The sequence below is a fragment of the Ceratotherium simum genome, chromosome 7 (genome assembly GCF_057802395.1).
Source record: "Ceratotherium simum simum isolate JZ-2026a chromosome 7, ASM5780239v1, whole genome shotgun sequence".
Taxonomy (NCBI): domain Eukaryota; kingdom Metazoa; phylum Chordata; class Mammalia; order Perissodactyla; family Rhinocerotidae; genus Ceratotherium; species Ceratotherium simum.
The window spans coordinates 45,259,209-45,272,408 of record NC_141906.1 but is presented as its reverse complement, the minus strand read 5'-3'; positions in this window follow the sequence as shown (position 1 = coordinate 45,272,408).

Below are 13,200 nucleotides of genomic sequence, written 5' to 3'. Positions count from 1 at the left end.
TAAGATTAAGGAGCACTAGTGGAACAGTTTTTGGCCATGAGAGATTAAATGCCTCTGAAAGCTTTTCCAATTGAGTTTTGATTGTGCCATTAGTTCTTTCCACCAATCCTGAAGATTGGGGATGGTAAGCACAGTGGAAATGCTGTATTATTGGCCAAATGTTACAAATAGATTTAATTATTTGTGCAGTGAAATGAGTTCCCCAGTCACTATGTAACTCAGTAGGAATTTCCCAAAGAGGAATTATTCTCTCCAATAATAATTTGTCTAAAGCCATTGCTCTTCTGCAAGGAAATGCCTCAACCTGATGTAAGAACACATAGATCTTTACAAGGTATATTTATATCCTTGAGATGGTGGCATTTGGAGAAAGTCCAATTGCCATACCTCAAAGGATCCCTTAGGAAGGGGAAAGTGGCCTTGTGATTCAGGAAATAGTTTCCCTAGATTATATTATATATAACACAACGAGCATAGGTTTTATGGGCCAATGTGGGAAAAACTTTCCAAAAATAATGTTTTCCTCATGAAATCATCTTTTCAGGTGCCCAATTAACCCAATGGGTTAATTGGTATATATGCTGGATGAGTGGCAATTGTGCTCCAACAGGTACTACTGGTTTCTTATTGAGCCTGAACCACATCTGTGAGGGGGTGTCAAAAATTCCCCCTTTTGAGTGCCATATCTGTTTCTCTTCTTCCATGGCAATTTCTTGAACCTGTAGAAGGAAATCTTTTACTGGGTTAGCAGAGTTAATAGAAAGTAGCAAGTATTCTCAAGTCTGGAAAGCATGTCCAGCTTGATAATGTCTTGCTTATCATTTAAATAAGACCCATCTATAAACCAAATTAGATAATAGAACACAGTCATGGTCTTTTCCTCTTGTGATATTGGAAGCACAGTAGCAGGGTTAAAATAGTGAATAATATTTACCTATGCAATATAGCATAAGAAAGTTTATCATCATCTACTTGACAATGCTTCCCATGCAATTTAGCATACCAAACAAGCCTAATTAGTAATTCCCCCTTTATGGGAAGAGAGAACAAATGTCTTCGAGAAGTCCCAGGGGCCCTTTGAAAATTCTCAAAGAAAGAAGTCAAAAGAAAGACTATTTAGGATATGAATTTGGGGGAGTTTCTCAAAAATATCAAAAGATTTTAAAACACTTGGTCAAACAAGATCAAGGGGTTGCTAATCTTGTGAATATGCAACAATGCTTAGTTATCCATTCAAACAAAGCAAAAACAAAAACAGTCAAGGGCAAACAGAGCATTAAAAGAGCCAAAAAACCTTAATAGAGAGACCTCAGTCTTTTTGAACATAGGAAGTTACCTTAACAAAACATAGATCTCTGTCTTTTAGGTAAACTTACTTAAAGGTACAGAAAAACCGAGGTGTGAAGTCAAGATGGCAGGGTAGACAGACTCTGAACTCACCTCCTCCCGTGGACACAGCCAATTTACAACTACTCGTGGAAAAATTACCCCTGAGACAGAACTGAAAACTGGATAAGAGGAACTCCTGCAAGAAAGGACAATCCTAACTGAGGTGGAAGAGGCAGAAACTCCCTTCTGGAGAGGAAAAATGCCGCCTTCACAAGCCGTAGCGGCTCACGGCCGCCATGGAGCAGCCCACAGGTCTGCAGCCTCCCTGGAGGAGCGGGGCCCTGAGCCGGGGAGCACCCCCACTGTGGGCATTTTGTGGACCCAGCACAATCGGGATGAATGGCATAATATCTGACTTTGCCTGCTACTAAAACATTGGGGAGCACCCCCAGAAAAGCTGGTTCACAAAGACATTAAAACCGGCTCTTAAAGGGCCCATGCGCAAACTCACCCGTTTCAGAAAGCAACCTAAAATCACCAGCAAGAAAGGTACACAGTGCTTTGGTGAAAAGAGACTCACTTAATAGGCCCTGAGTGCGTCTTGGTGAGGGGTGAGACCTCTCCAGGGACTGGGACATTGGCGGCGGCCATTGTTGTGGCCTGGTGTGGGCATGCTGACAGAGACACCATTGGAGTTCTCCCTGAGGCCTGCTAGCCCAGGGTCTGCCCCACCCGCTAGAGCACAGATTTAATCCAGCTCAGCCAGGGCAGGCAGCCCACCCTAGAGACTGGCCCTACCCAACAACAAGCCCTCAGGCAACTTGTGGGCCTTCGTAGATTAGTGACTGGATTCTCTGCTGCCTGGCAACTGAGCTGACTTCAGCAGGGCAGGACGTGCACAAGGAGCTGGTGGAGAGCGTGGGGTGGTGGTGGAGTGTGTGGGGTTCCTGCCGTGGAGAGACTGGGTCCGCTTCGGGAGGTCAGGGAATGCACACAGGGCAGGACTGTGTTGACTGTGTGTTTGGACCTGTGGGCAGCAGGGCTTGTCAGCTGCAGAAGACTTTTGCTTCTCAAAGACCCACATAGGGGGTTTGCCCCACCTTCCAAAGCCTGAAACAATTGGGTGCTCCTGTGCCTGAGGCCAGCCCCACACAGCTGCAATCCTCAGAGAGCTGACAAGAGACTTAAAGGCTGGAGGCTTATAGCAATTGTAAGGCCCTGAGCCTAACAGCCTGCCACACTGGGGGCCTACTCACTCAAAAGAAATACTGCAACACAAATGTGGTATTAGAACTTGCAGCCAACTGTGCTGGGGCTCCCCACACCTGATAAAGAGACTGAAGGGCCCACAACAACTACAAGCAGCTGAGCATTACAACAGCTGGCCAGGAGCATAACTCGGCCTCCCTGGGAGCCTACAGGGAGAGCAAACAGGCCACAACAAAAGGACACATGTAACCCACATAGGGGTCACCCCTGGAACATTGAGAACTGAAGGAAGCACACTGCAGGCCTCCTAAGCCATCACTTACATAAGGTCAGCTATCCAAGGGCAGGAGACGTAGCTGACCTACCTAATACGTAGACACAAGCACAGGGAAAGATGCAAAATGAGGAGGAAAAGGAATACATTCCAAGTAAGGGAACAGGACAAAACCCCAGAAAAGGAACTAAGTGAAACAGAAATGAGCAACCTCCCTGACAGAGAGTTCAAACAAAGAATGTTAAGGATGCTCACTGATCTGGGGAGAAGAATAGATGAACTCAGTGAAAATGTCAACAAAGAAATGGAAGATATAAAAATGAACCAATCAGAAATGAAGAATACAATACTGGAAATGAAAAATTCATTAGAGGGACTCTAAAGCAGAGTAGAGGATACAGAAGAATGGATCTGCGAGCTGGATGAAAGACTAGAAGAAATTATCCAAGCTGAACAGGTAAAAGAGAAAAGAATTAAAAAGAGTGAGGACAGTGTAAGGGACCTCTGGGACAACATCAAGCGCACTGACATCCGTGTTATAGGTGTCCCGGAAGGAGAAGAGCAAGACAAAGGGGCCGAGAATCTATTTCAAGAAATAATAGATGAAAACTTCCCTAACCTAAGGAAGGAAACAGACATCCAGGTACAGGAATCACAGAGAGCCCCAAACAAGATAAACACAAGGAGGCCCACACCAAGACACATCATAATCAAAATGTCCAGAATTAAAGATAAAAAAAGAATCCTAAAAGCCGCAAGAGAAAGTCAAGTTACATACAAAGGAAACCCCATAAGACTATCAGTTGACTTCTCAGCAGAAACATTACAGGCTAGAAGAGAGTGGCACAATACATTTAAAGTGCTAAAAGGAAAAAACTTACAGCCAAGAATACTCTACCCAGCAAGATTATCATGCAAAATGGAAGGAGAGATCAAAAATTTCCCAGACAGGCAAAAATTAAAGGAGTTCATCAACAAGAAACCAGTGCTACAAGAAATGTTAAAGGGACTGATTTAAGGGAAAAAGAGAAGACCACAAATAGGAAAAATTTTCTATTTCCATGATAAGAATGTAATGGATACAAATGCACAAAAAAGAGGTTAGATATGATATCAAAAACGTAAAATGAGGGAGGAGGGGAGTTAAAGAGTAGAGCTTTCAGACAGAGGTCAAACTAAAGAGACCATCAATTCTGTATAGAAGAAGAAAGGAACAGAGAAGGACTACTTGGTATTTGGGTGGTGAACATAATGTAATCTATGCAGAAATAGAAGTATAATGATATACACCTGAAATTTATACAATGTTATAAACCAATGTTACTGCAATAAATAAAAAATTAAAAAAAAAAAAGTAAAGGAAAACCTTTTATAACCTCTTTATCAAGAACAAACTAAGAGTTTAAGAAAATTATCTCTTTTAAGAGGAAGAGAAAACCAAATTCTAATTTTCGTATTAGCTTACTTCTGATATTAACAGTTATCCACTTAATTAGGTTTATTTTAATCTTAGTCAACTTGAACATGCGTAAAACTTTTTCCTCAGGGTTCTTCAACAAACCTTCTATAAATTTCTTGTTACACTCAAAATTTGTCCCATGCCTTTCTTTTTTTCTCCTAGTACTTTGGGACAAATTTATCTTCCTTAACAAAACAAATTAAAATATTTCCATTATTCATACCTTTTCTACTGAAAACATACATCTTACTTTCCTTGAATACAAACATATTTTCCTTAATTTTTAATAGCTTTAATCACATACATTAGAATTTTTAACCCTTAGAAACCTTGATTTTTAGTGAAAACTAAGTGAACAATTATAAACTTTCTTTTACTTTAGCATTTTGTGGCTTGGCAAATTTATAAATACCTTTTATAATTTTTAAAAACACATTACTTCATTGTACAAACTTTTAGGTTTACTAATAGACCTAAACACTTTTTAGTCTTTGTGTAGTAAGAAGCCAAGGGTAGATAAACTTACATTTAATAATTAATGTCTAATGTTTTATCTTATTTAGATATTTAAGGAATTTTTATCATTTAAATTAACCTAGAAAATCTTCAAAGTTTCAAGTTACCCAAGAGATTTTGGAAGCTATTTTAAGTACATACACCATAACACATAATTATTGTCAAAAAAGTTCACACAACACTCAATCGTTTTCATATCTATTTAGTTACTTGTTCCCAATAATTATTTAGATTGCCTACAAAACTTCATGAGACATTAGACAAAATTAGTCATCATTTTAAGCTATTACTTTTGTTAACAAGTTTTGCAATGGAGATAACTTCAACTTGTTTGACCAATAAATGTAGAATAAAGGCTGGGTGTCTGCATCATCTCCAATGCTGATAACTCTGAGGACATACCTATTTTAATCAAACCAACAAACTTAAACAAGCTTTTGTTTACTAAAGATTATTTCATGTCACATTAACATGAATGACATTTGGTTAATTGCATTTGGAAATAAATTTTGTAAGTGCTTACTTTAAGGCAATTGAATAGAGCTCTTTAGAAATTATACCCTCCTGAGATAAAATATCGCACATTTATAACATACATACATAGACAAATACATAAACAATAGACAGATGCAACAAAGATTTTATAGCCTCTGTTTTATAAAAAGAAAAAATTTTCAAAAGCTTCTTTTCCCGTTTGTTTTCTTTCAGTCTTAGGAATCTGGGTTGGGCTAGATATTGCCCTTTTGCTAAGCACTTGTGCAGGTCTCAGCATGAAGCCAATTGGAGTTCGGAGGGGGGGCTGCCCATTTGGGAACTGGTTGGGCTTTTTTAGAAGCTCGCTTTCCTTCTTTTCTTTCAGTTTTGTTTTGCTATAACATCTAAACAACTCCTAAGGACAGCCAGAAGTGTGCTGCTTGCATTACTCCCTAAAGAAATGTCGTAAATGCTCTCTTATATGCCTCGGTTTCTCCCACCAGCAGCTTGGAGTGTGGGTGACCAACCCTCATACACACTTCCCTGGACAAGCCTTTAATTAATGTGAATGATAGTGGAGTTTCCTATGGGACCACTACAAGACATGAGGATCTGACCCTCCAACACTCCCACTAAGATTCTCAGTCACCTGAGAATGCCTTTCAGCTGGGAGGAGCAATATCCCTTTTCTTCGGAGCTGAACATGTTCAGTCTCTCATTTCCCTATCAAGCAGTTTTTTTCAGACTTTATAAACACAATTCTTTCCAATTTAAAGCCAAATTAAAAAGCTCAGCCTGCCCCATTCACTCCAAATTTTCCCCTACACTCACCTAGCCCAGGAAACTCCCCCTAGGTTCTCTTTCCTAGGAATTCCCTCCCAGGTTCCACTTACCTAGGGTATGTGCTGGTACCCCCTTAAGACACTTAGTCTTAGGGTTTGAAACAGCTCAATTAACTCTGGACCAGAAATTTAAAATAAGAAGGTCTGGGTTTCAGGAGAACTCATCAGGGTCACCTGAAGAATGCAGTGATCTGGGGGTGCTCAATGGGCCCGAAAGTCGATTCAGTGTAGATTCCAGGTGGTCTCCAGTGGGTTGCTCTAAAATCCTGCCGACTACACCAAGAAACATTAACACAAAATAACTGATAACCATTCTATAGATAAGAGAAATAAAGTGAGTTTACTTGAACCAGAGTGAAGATTATGACCTGGGAAGGCCTTAGAAAGCATTCAAGAGAAGCATGGTTTTCAGTACAGTCTTGTATCTTTTTAGAATAAAGAACATACATTAAACACACCCAGGATACATTTTCATCAAAATTTCAAAGAGGTATTCAGTTGCAAATTAGCAGGTCAACATGATTGTGATGTCAGGAAAGGAATTAATCCCCACATTACCAGTAGGGCATTACCAATAGGACGTTACCAATAGGGCATTACCAACAGGATGTTGGAGGGGAAGTATGAATTCTTATCTTAAGTGAGTACATTCTTTAATGGTTAAGCTAATGTACAATGTATGTTTGATAGGCCATAAGTTAGGCTTTTTAGTACAAGCTAAATCAGTTTTGAACCCGAATAGTTACCCCATATCCTCAATATGTGAGAATCTCTTGTCAAAAGCATATTTTGGGGTAGCATATTTTGCTCCTCTTTATAACAAATGTCAGCTTCCATCCTCCCATATTACTATCCCACTTGTATATACAGTTAATGTAGGATCCCAATGAGTACCGCTGTTTGGAGGAGTTTCTAATAATGATAATAATAAGAATGATGATAACAATAGCTACTACTTATAAAGCACTCATTATGACAGTCAATGTAATAATTGCTTTATGTAAATTAACACAATTAATCCTTACAACTGCGTAAAATCTCTCCATTTGACAGATTTAGAAACTGAGGCATAGTGAAGTTTAGCCGCTGACTCAAGATCATACATCTAGTAAGGGGTAGAGGTGGGATTTGGACCCAAAAAGTCCAGCTTCTCTGACTTATGGTAAAGGATTCAGAGAGAGAAGTGGCCTGGATGATGTTTGTTGTTTATTTTGGTTGCTTTGATAGTATGGTCCTTTCCATCCTTCAAGCTTCAACTTAATTTATCTCTTTAAGACAAGGCTTTGCTATCCTTAGCAATTTATCTAACATAGAGTTTTTCTCCTACATACTTACTATTTCTTTTAGAAAACTATTTTTTTCTTAATCCTCTAGTATAAATCTGATTTATTTATACTTTTTACCTATTTTGTGTCTATTTTCAATGATGTAAGCTCCATAAAGGCAGGGAACTTATTCACGTTATCCATCATTTTATATCCAGTACCTAGTAGTATACTGTCGGGAACACAGTAGGTATTCATGAAATATCCGGGAATGAATACACGAAAAAAAATTTTTTAAGAGAAATAGAAATTTTGTACTATATGTAAATACATAAAGAGACAATATATCACTGAAAATTTCCATCCTAGCTTACAAATTTACATGAAGTAATCAGACATTTTAGGGCAACAAAATGGAATTGTGCCACTTAACTTTCCTGTTCAGTGCAGTTCTTATAAGTGTAATTAAAGATCAATGAACCAAGTGTTTAAAAGGCAGTCAATTTAATTGCCACAATTGTATGATTTAGATGAATAATAAATGTGCTAATGATAGTATAATATTAAATATTCAATGTGGTTATCAAAAGTCAATTAAGAGATAATTGTAAATCAGTAAGCTACAAGTAATGAGAAGAATCCTCTCTTCTGGAAAGGTTGTTGACAGGAAAAAGGAATCCCAATTTTCTTGCTTTTCAGCATTTAATTTAATAGGAAAAAATGTAGGAAATATTTAATTTAATTAAGTTCTATCGCAGATGGTCAGTTCTCAAAATTGACATCATCTTTAGTTGCAAAGCAAATTTTACAACTTTGAGAGATGATAGCTGAGTCTTATTGGTTTAAGAAACAGTTCTCAATAGTGACCCCTCCCTCATGCTTCCTTCTCAGCAAAACCATTTTCAAGTAGATTCTCTTCTTTCCCTGCCTGTTTGTGCATAATCCCTCACTTATTTCTGAGTTTCTGGTAAAGAATTTGCATTGTTCACAAACTTGAAGCAGAGTTGAGAAATGCTACTCTTACTATGAAACAAATATAAACATAATGACTAAAATTCTACAATAAAAAGCCTGATCTTTTGGTATTCCAGCAGAGAATTTTGCCTTAGTATCTCTCTTTCTCTCTCTCTCTTTTTTTTTAATTTTAACATCATTTTCATCAAAGAACAGAGCAGTTTGAACAAGGAAATTTTAAGACAGTTGAATATACCAAAGCGAAGGATCATTCTATTAGGATAATCTCTGTGAATAAAATTCAGAATATGCTAATTTGAATTTCATTGGAAGCTTGCACCAGAAATAACACTGGTACAAGTCAGAATTTTCTCTTTAGTGTTTAAAAGGCCTGAACTTGTTTTCCCTTAGATTTAAATGAAAAACAAACAAACAAACAAAAGCTCTGTAACAGAACCTCATTAGTTTGACGTTTATGAAAGCAACTTCGTTAGGTCACCAGTATCTCCAATAGAATTTCAGCTAGTGAAAGCAAATTGGCCTTTCAACAAAGAATTTGAAACCTGGGTGGGTTGTGAATTTGCAAAAACTTCTTTTCTTTGGTGTGACAAAGCACATTCCCTCCAGGCATAGCTTCTGCTCTGCCCTTACTAGAATCTATCAAAAGACTGATTCCAATATCTCCGGTAAGACTGCTAGGTTTCAATTCCTTACAATATCAAACTAACAATGTTATATTATATCAAATGTTTGTATAATTTCAATGTGAAAAAGTTTTACATATATTTGTTATTAAAGTCTCCTTAAAATCTGTGACAACGAAATACGATTCAGAGAGGTGGATGATGTAGGCCAGAATTCCAGGCAACAAAATTAACCCTATGGACTTTTGATTCCTGCAATGCACTTTTAATAGAAAGGGATAAATGCAACAGGTTTTTAATCTTGAAAAAGATGGTTGCTCAGATATAGCCAAACCTGTATTGAGTTTACATCAGCTACTTAGACAAAGAACTCAGAAGGAAGTGATCACTCTTATATGTCCAAATCTAAAGCCCTGGATGGACAGGGTCAGGCCCTAGTCACCTGTACCCAGTGACCATTATCAAAGATTACTGGGTATCTGGCTATATTCAATGTGAAGTAAAAAATATTCCAAGTCTTACACCAAAATATAGGCTTAGACATAAAATAATGCTTTTAGCTTTGCTTCTTGTTAAATAAGAGATTTTGGAAAAAATATCAAGTTTGAGACATAGTAACTCTTATTTTGGCAAGATAGCAACCAAAATCTAAAGAGCATAGATAAATATCCAAATGTAAAAGGCATTAAGTAAAATATCATAATATCAGAAGAAAAAACACACTTACAAGGACTAATTCTTTGGTGAATTCACTATTGCCCGTGTTTTGATCCCACCTTGCAAACTTTGAAACTTGATGTCCAGGATATGTGACATAGCTCTCTCTCATAGGTGCTGATACATTATATAGGCTCCCAGAGACTGGTGTATAAGGCAAGAATGGAATGACACTCATTTATAGTATATACCTTTGATCTTCAGGTAAAAGATCTGAAGTCTTCCTCTCCCTCATATATTTGCCATAAATTTCGATACAGTCTCAAACTCAGGCACAGTATTTATGGACAGTGCTTTTTCACTCTGTGATTCTGTTGCCTTTACTCATCATGGATGATTGACTCTTCTTGGTAGTAACTCTGTTTGATATAGTCAGGGAACACAAAGAACTCACCTTGTATGAATTTGTCTTGGTACAACCTAGGAGTGTTACATTAAGTGCACTGTCTCTAGAATCAGACACCCTTGTTTAAAAATCACCTCTATTCCATACTAGCTATGTGGTTTGGGGCAAATTAAAATTTCCAAGCCTCACTTTTCTCATCTTTAAATTTAGAATTATAATGATATCTATCTTTAAGAATTTTGTGTGTCCCAAGTGATAATTAAAAAAATATAAAATAAAGCATTTAGCACATGACTGGACCATAGTTAAGTGTTGAATATTAATTGTTTGCATACCTTTGAACAAATAAATTGTGCACTATTTTAGTTTTAATTTTGCAGGGCAATCTTATTTAATTTTTTCCTACCTTTTGGAGAATGGCTCACAATAGAACCCAAGTACTGACAGCAGCACTTCTTTGTGATTTTGAAAATAATTAACAATTTATTTGTATTTCAGTGAAATTAGACACTGTCTTGTATTGAATACATCTTCTGCATTTCTTCAAATTCTCTCAGTCAAATTTGCCTTCCATTCCCTTGACCACTTACTTCCCCTCAGCCTCTGCCAAGGTCTACTGATGCCAAGCCAGGCCATGAGGTGTGTCCCCTGAGGCCTACCAGCATCATGGCTGGAATTCCTGCCCCTTTCCAGCACTTCCAGACGTCTCAGGTGACACAACACATGGTAGGGGATCTGACTTCCTGAGATGCTACCAAAAGGTTATATAGCCTGCAAGTGAGTGTGGGGAGGTGTGGAATCCGGTCTGGTTAACTTCCTTTGTGGAAAACTTTGAGCAAGGGGAGACGGGAGATAGACAAAACAGGCAGATGAATTCCCTTTCTCGCCCTTCTTCCTTCCTATGTACTATTCTGAAGAGCGGTTCCTCTATGACTTACACATGACATCCTGAGTGGTTGAGTGGATGTACCTGTTTTTTTTTTGTGGCTTGTCCAGAAAGAATGGCCAACCCAGTCAGTCATTACCTTACATTGCTTTTGATGCCGCAGTTCTATTTTCCTTCTGTTGCTCTGAAATTATACATCCCAAACAAAGCACTGGTATATTACCCTTACTTGAGGCTTTTTTTTCTAGGGAGCTCAGGCTACGACCCACTTCCCTCTTTATGAGTCATCAAACATAGCAGCAGTTTTATCACTAATTCTCATTTATTCATTCATTCATTTATTAATTCTATTGCAAAGTCTATTACACTGTGATATGCACAATACGAGACACAAAGGTGACTAAAATATGTTCCCTGGCTTTATGGAGATTACAATCCAATAGTGGTGATTCTACAAGTATCTACATTAAAATTGTAAAGTAATAAATGCCTTGAGGAGAGATATAGATAAAGGTCAGAGTTCGAAGTGAGCAATTATAGCTAGGAGATCACAGAAAGTAAATATCTGCTGGTGGCGTTTGTTCTGGGTCTTTTAGTCTAGGTCAATGTGTCACTTTTGGTAGAGTCAATGTACAGATAAAGAAGTTGATAACATAGGTATTCTATAAGCCCTTCTGCCTCATTGAAATGATTCACTACGTCAGAAAGTTTGAGAACTCAAAAGTGTTGTTAGTTGTAATGGGATCAAAGCAATTATATTTAAACTATTTAAAGAAATGGCTTTTAATATTCTCTTACATGAGCATACAATTGTTTTAGAAAATATAAATAAGCAAATAAAAAATAAATAACACTAATAATTCCACCACCAGAAATAGATAGTGTTAACCCTCTTTATTAATATTATTTTGGATTTTTTTGCATGTATCCATTTGTAGATTTTTAAAAATTGGATCATATTAGATGTAAAATTTTGTCGTATTATTATTATTTTGTGAATATGTTCCCATATCAGTAATGCTCTAGCAGCTTTTTAATGACTGTATAATTTATGTGTTTATCATTTCTTTGTGTTACAGTACCATTATTTATTTATCTGAAGCTTTCTTGAGGTCATTTATTATGTCTCAACTATTTTTTTTTAATATTTTATATTACATTACGTTGAGGATTCCAAGTTAGTGAAATCTTTCTACATAATCTTAACTATTTGCTTAGGATAAAGTCTTACAAGTACAATTGCTGTATTAAAGAGCACAAGTATTGTTACAATTTTTCTCTGTTGTTCAATTAGCTGTCAAAATATTATCTTAGTTTATAAGCTCATCAGAACTATAAAATGCTACCACTTTTTTGATATAGAAAATAGATTTAATAATTTAAAGTATACATGACATTTTTATTGGGAGAAATTCATATCTCATCTGTAAATCAAAGACAACAACAACTGCTTTATAGTATTTTGTCAAGATTAAAAAAAGATATTATAAGTGAAGATGTGAACACTAAAAAGGGAGAAAGGGATTTAGAAAAAAAGGGAGAGTAAAAATAGAAAAGATTAAATGGGACAAAAGACCCAAATAGAGATAAAGAAGAAGGTTAAAAATTTATGAAAATAGATTTACAACTCTAAGACATTTTATTTCAAAACTTAGAATGATTTCCAAGCAAAGTGTAAATGATAAAAATTAACATAAAAGAAGTAGACATCTACAGCAGAAAAACTATCATAGATGAGATTGCAATGTGATTAAAAACCTATTATTAAAAAGGCAACAAGATCAGAAGGATTTACTAAAAAGTTTTTGGTTTCCTTTAAATAGCAGATGACATTCATAGTTGAAAAAATTGCCTAGGCCGTAGAAACAAATGGAAAATTTCTAAGATCACTTTAAAAAGTCAGAATATCTTTAGTAATAAAATCTGATAAAGATCTCACTTAAAGAAAAATCCGTAGAACAGTCTTGCATATGTACATAGATGGAAAGCTTAAGTAAAATATTAGAAAATACAATCCATCTATATATTAATTAGAATAATACACTATGGCAACGTAAGCTTACTGCTGGAAACGTGATTCAATATCAAGAAACTTATCTTCATTATTCATTATAATAACTAATTATAGGAGAAAGTGATTTGGTCATATGAATCAATATTGAAAGGAATTTACAGTTATTTCTAATAACACTCTAAGTAAAATATAAATGGAAGCAATTACTACAATATTATAATTACTATTTATCAAATTCCATGGCATGTGTTGTCACAATGGTGAAACACTA